General features: G+C 31.5%; 1 pseudogene; it reads right to left on the bottom strand.

Moving 5' to 3' along the window:
- Positions 1-2137: 2137 nt before the first annotated feature.
- LOC105340954 (uncharacterized) lies at positions 2138-4087 on the bottom strand (annotated as a pseudogene).
- Positions 4088-6621: the final 2534 nt, after the last annotated feature.

The following is a 6621-nucleotide window of genomic DNA, read 5'->3' as shown; positions in this document are numbered from 1 at the left end:
TAAAAGGTTATAACAACAGTGACGTCATTATGTAGATATGACATCATGAAGATTGTCTTTTTTGGATAAATTGATGTTTTGTAGCAAAGTATGGGTGTTTTCCGATTATTTTTCGACTGGAAAACATCGAGCGCAGGCTTGCTCAAGTACCAGTTTCTAGCATGATGTGTATACGTGTATGAACAAAAAAGTAAGTAAAAATCGCACTTGAGAGGAGACCTGCGCTCTATTCATAATGCAAAATATAAAGAAAAAATGGCAATATGTTCATTTGTTTGCAAAATTGCGGGAATTGGACCATTTAGGTTACATGTACGTCATAGATGTACAGCAAATGAGAAATGATGACTAAAACCAAGATTAAAGTGATAGGCATCCTATTATTTATGAAGATTTTATTTGTAAACGATACTATTTAAAAATTGGTTAAAATTTGGAGCAAATATTTGACCATACCAAATATAGTCCTTTGTCGAATAAACCTCATTTGAGGCGTAAAATGTCATATTATGTTGCAGGATAAACAATGTACATTAAATATATTTTCCTTACATACTAATGTATAATGTTATTTTAATGTTTTGCAATAATGAGCAACACATCTTTTTGAAACACAAAATCTAAAAAAAAAAGGATTATAGATACTTAAGACATTATATATCATTTTAAAGTATATGGGGAGATGAGATGAAAACAGTTAAATCACGTAATCAAATCCAAGAAAGATTTTATGGTAGAATTGATCTCGTGCCAGTCCTAATTATTTATTTCATAAGCATGTGCTAGTGTGACTTCAAGTATGAAGTAATATAAATTAAACGATAATTTCAAATTGAATGATGAAAATGGAAACATTTGAAAGTGTATATATTGACATGTAGTTTAATAAACTTATGGATCTAATAAAAAAATCGATTATGTAAAATTTCGATCGGCGCTATTGATTGTTATCCAGAGAATTTGTAAAAAGTTTCATGTCCAGAAATACAACTTAGGTTTTTCGACTTTCGGTCGATAGGTCTATTGGTTTTGTCTTTATTTATAATTAAACTCGACAGTTTTATGTCATCGATTTTAAACTTAAACGAAACGCAATATTTTGTTTATTTTTTTTTTAGTTAGAACTTTCAAATTTTAGAATTAGATATATCTTGTCTAGTTGTATAAAATTGCAAGAACAAGCAATTTTCTATATCTTTTTAAGATATGAGGCCCAAACATTAGAAAAAGGGGGATGGAAAAACAAAATAATTTAAATGGCCTTTAAAATTTTATATGACGCCTAGACTTTATTAAGATAGAAAAAAATAACACATATTTAAAGTTCTATGAAGAAATTTAAACATTCACTACTTCCGATTTTATAAGTCGATGAAAATCGTCTATGGGAGTTTCAATGTTAAACTGCATACAAAAATAATTATATTCTCAAATATTAATTTTTTATTTATATTTAAATGACAAAATAAACAGTACATTAAGGCAAAAGGTTCTAGAGTTATCTTTCTGTAGGCATTCAAAGTTCTTGCGGGTTCATGTATGGCCATTCATTTATACCAAGGCAATCAATATTTTTATACACAATTTTGGAAATGTTTTAACAATTCAATTAAAATTTTAAAATGTTAAAGGGCTGTCGAATTGCCTTTCCTTTTTGTTGAAGACATAAACAGGTCTAGTTCTAGTTGCTTTACTTCTATCCTTCTATACGCTCCTTTAGATAAAAAATGTTGATCAGGGAAATTTGATTAGGGAATTTTTACAACTATAATTGCAAAGAAAGGTATGGTATTGGCAGTAATTGACTGCATGACTGCACCTAACGCCATGATTGGGTTTATTATAGGAATAACTGTATAAATGTTTTTGTTCATCGACAAATGAATCTAAAAACCGCATCGCAAACTTCATAAAAAAGTTTGCGGTGCGGTTTTTAGATTCATTTGTCGATGAGCAAAAAAATTTATACTGTCAATGCTTATAATTCAATTTCAAACACAAATGTTGTATATTTAAGCGAAATTTATTGGTAAAAACCAAGAGTTATCAAGAAACAAACAAGGTCATGAAATTAACACGCGGAGTGATTTACTCGAGGAGTTGTTTATTGTGTATTACTCTTGATCTGGCTTTACATTTACATTGATTGAAAACTTTTGAAAAAAACAGCATTGTTTATAAAAGATTTTGCTGATACATTTGAGGTTTGTTTTTTGAACAGCGATTGTTGAAACAGGTATGCACCCTCACTGTCCTGGTCGTCGGGATAGCTGGGCCCCGCACCGCCATCGCTCGCTGATGCCAAGCTGGAGAGAGTCTTGCTTATTGCGAGTTTCTGGTTTCCCGAGCATTTTCTCGCATAGCTGCGGATAGAACCTTCGTTTCTGTGACCATTAATAAACATTATATGACGAAGTTCTATTCGCCTGAATGCTAGTTGCTCGGAGGCAGTGTGCTGTGTACCGTTGTTTACACTTTTTGGATGTATCACTCATCAATTTTGAGAATTTATATTTTTTTACTGGTCTATCTGAATACCAGATATTTTTGTTGAGATCATTCAATGCTTCTGTTTTACAGTGATTAAATAAAATCTTTGCATTGGGGTCAGTTTTGCTAAGGAGTGGTTTCAGTGACGCGACTGGGCATTGTTTGGTGTTTGTGGCATACTTTCTTTTATCGTTGTTTGCTTCTTTGTTTGTTAACCCTCCTTGAATTGTTTTTTGTTTTGTTTCATGAGACAAGACGACATATTCATGTTCATTTTCGTCGGTAATAAATTCAAATGAATTTTGTTTCAGCTGTTCATGAAACTCTAGGCCGCGGGTTACGAAATGTATTGCTATATCGTACCAGACACGGTATCTCAAGATTGCTGGGTTGTCGACGGAGTAAAGGTACTCGCGGATTCTCATCAGATCTTCAGGAGTAATGACTTCCTTGTGCTTTTTAGGCTTAGAAATTCCACATTTCACATTATGTTTCAATTTTCCATCCAGAGTATCATTTGCACTTTTAAATTCTTTATCTTTTACGATGTTCATGTCTCTTTCCAGGTCTGAAAGGTGTCTGTTTATGACTGCTCGGATGTTTTTCATGGTATTTTTGTGATATCAGACTGAGTATTTTCTGTTGTAATTTTTGGACGGGCTTCAGCATAAAATTTGGATAATTTGGAGTTGAGATCGGCAGCTTCAATGGTGACAAAATCGATTTCAAAGCCAAACGTTTCTGTACTCCATTCTAAAAATATATATATATACATTTATTGTTATTTTTAATCTAAAAATATTAATATGTTTCATATGTAGAAAAAATAAGCCAAGTAAGGGGTTTCAACATTTAGGGTTGTTTTTAAGCTTCTATAGTTGACCCCCCCCCCCCCCCCCAATACATTCGCATTGGCCACCTTTTTGTATTTTTGGTAATATAACAAAGTTCAAACAGATACTGCTATGACATGTTTAATTAAATTATAAAGTTCACCAAATTTTAACTTTAGGAGATATTTTTATATTTTAAAAGAAAAATGATTACCTTGTACTATTTTAATACCCCATTTTGTGTTGCGTTTTGTGGATTCCGTTTGCCGGCTGTCCCGAAACTTTTCGATCTCGTCCTCGGAAAGAGTTTTAAACCTTTTCATCGATGTGTTCTCAGAATTTGCGTTTTCTAGAGTTCTTTTCACTTCATCAATTAATTTTTCGGAATTTTCGGACGCACCAGCATCATTGATTGTCGAAAAAGGATCAACCATCTCATCAATAAAAAAATCCTCATCAATTTCTTGCAGAAAATCTAAATTTTCACCATTTTCTTCCATTTCTAGTCTTACTTTGAAATATCCGTGCTCATCCGATTCCATCGAGAAAACGATTAATTATTCTTGCAGACGTTTATGTATATTTCATTTCCTGACACCTTGCCAGGAAAATATTTAGAGTTATCCTTCTTTGTTATTTGGAGTTATCGTTCTTGATATTTCTTCATTATATTGATTAAATTTGTCTCTAATTAAAGAATTTAAGAATATATATTAAATGGTTGTATCCAATAAATAAAATTGTATAAAATCACATCATGAATGATTGTTAAAATTAAAATTTTAGGGTTTAAAATACAAAATTTAAAAATTACTACTTTTGCTACTGTTAATCTTCTGCACCATTCATACATGTATTTCTGTTTTTCGTATGGTATATATAAAACTAAAAATATTGTAGTATTATTGCACAGCCAATGGGTAAGTGTTGAGTCTGTGCAGAAAGTAGGTCGCAATTCTCTCATTCATCGAGCTATGAGCAGAAAAGAGCGCAATGGTGAGAGATGGGAAGAAAGTGATAAACACAAAGAAAATTGAATTATTTAAGTATATTGTTACGTTTATTCTTCGTTCAATTTCACTTCAAGTCATTTGTTAAAGAGTTTGGTCAATAGAAATTCATTGTCATACTGAGTCTAAACTTAACTGCATAGCAATAAAATAATTCGTTGTTTTCTTATCCTTACTGCTCTTCAAATACTGCCCTTGAGTAAAGATATAACTCATTAATAGCTAATATTAAAATGAGTTGTCTAAATATAGAATAGCGGTACAATGAATTTGAAAACTCTATCTCCAACAACGTTGACAAATATTCCCTTGGTGTATAGGGCCGGTATTGGTTTTTATTGGTTTCTGCTCTACTTCTTGATTTTAAACCAAACACAGTAAACACTTAGGTTCTAGTTCTTATACTGAAAAGTCTCACGTAATGCGATTTCAAAGGTCGTTCTATGCATCAAAGTCCTTTAAATCAATTGAAAACATAACACAATATCCTTTGATAGATAAGGAATGTGTTATTTTACTTAATTTCCGTATATGGTTATAATTAAGATAATTATATTTCACATACGCCGTGTCCACAATGACGTTAAAATAGGGATTTATTTTTCTTATATCTCATTCATTTTTGAACATGATTATAAGAGATCCGTATCAACAAGAAAATCACAGTCATTTGCTTTAATTAGAATGAATGCTTTTACAAGATTTTTTAATTGAACTTATTTACTTCACAACGATTGACAAGCAAGTTCTTATATTAACTTCTCTCGTTGGTACGGAAATTTTATGCGATGTGGTCCTTAATGTGGGAGGATAACACAAGATTTCTGATTTTTTTTTCAAAACGTACATGATATTTTCAGAAGTTAATATAAACATGGTGGTAAAGAAATTGCATATCTAGTTAGTTAGTTACCTCTTTTTACAACCCAATTCTTCGGAGATAATACATTTCATTTTGAAAAATGTCATTGATGAAAGAAATGCAAGTCATCAAAAAAATTTAATTTAATAAGCTGTGCCGATACCGAAATGTAGCGCTACAGCTTGAAAACAGGGTCAGATTAAAGAATATTGTTAGTTATGCATTAAAAAATAAGCACCACTTGTCAATGTTCTGTTCATCTGCTCCTGGCGTTATATATTTTGCTAAAAAAGAAAACAATAAATCCTACTTAAATTTACACAAAGTACTCATCGCTGCCGAATTTGACTTATTGAACACAGTCAATTTAGCCTGGATTATAACTAAGCTGCAATTTTTTTGGTGCTCATCGCTCGCATCCGAATGATCATCCAACAACTAAGCTTACTAACTATTCAACTAAAACGGCTTATGACCTCATTTATTAATAAACATCTTTCTTAAATCTGCTCTAATTTTCTTAAACCGCTAAAGAAAGGGCAGAATTTAACAATTTGGAATATCCTTTTTTGATTGGAACTGCATCTAATTTGCAGTACTTTTCACACAATTGTACCATTTCCTATAGATATTTTGGATAAGCGAACGCAACATTTTTTGCTCGGCATGATTTTTACGTGGCACATGTCTCGAATAACACAGAGTGAATGATTCTTGTCCCCAAACAAAGCGTGCTTGCACTAAGGTATAGTTAATGACTTTCAGTTCAGTTCATACAAACGAATTCGAGGAAGAAATTTGGGGTAAAACTCAAAATGCACAATCCTGTATCAAAAAATAAAATTAAAAAGCTGTTTCTACAAACCGATAATTCAAAAAAGAAAATTCATGTCAAAAGGTGGAATCGACCAGGATACAAAATACCATCAGACATGCAATGACAGCGGTGAAACCAATTGAGCTGTTAAAATCATGAGAGTTACATATATAATTATAAAAGTAACTACTATAATACAAATTAATTTGAAAGTTATTTATTTATTATTTTGAATTTCGACCTTACGAGGGATGCTCCGAAAAAAAAACACCATGCAGGAATAAACCGTTTACTGCAAAAACGTTGTTTTAACCAACGCTGAATGTTGATTTAAGAATTACAAACGCAATATGCTAGGTTATAAATGAAAAATCGAAAAAATAGAAATATGAACACTAGAAAATATTGAATGAACTTTAAATTTTTAAAAGTGATTTTTTCCCTTGAATACGAAAGACGAATAGGGCCACTTAAAAAAATATTTTTATCTCGTAATAACGAGAAAAGATCTCGTTATTACGAGTTAATTATCTCGTTATTACGAGAAAAGATCTCGTAATTACGAGAAAAGATCTCGTTATTACGAGTTAATTATCTCGTTATTACGAG

This window comes from Magallana gigas, chromosome 6 (genome assembly GCF_963853765.1).
Source record: "Magallana gigas chromosome 6, xbMagGiga1.1, whole genome shotgun sequence".
Taxonomy (NCBI): Eukaryota; Metazoa; Mollusca; class Bivalvia; order Ostreida; family Ostreidae; genus Magallana; species Magallana gigas.
This window is presented reverse-complemented; position numbering and strand designations above follow the sequence as displayed.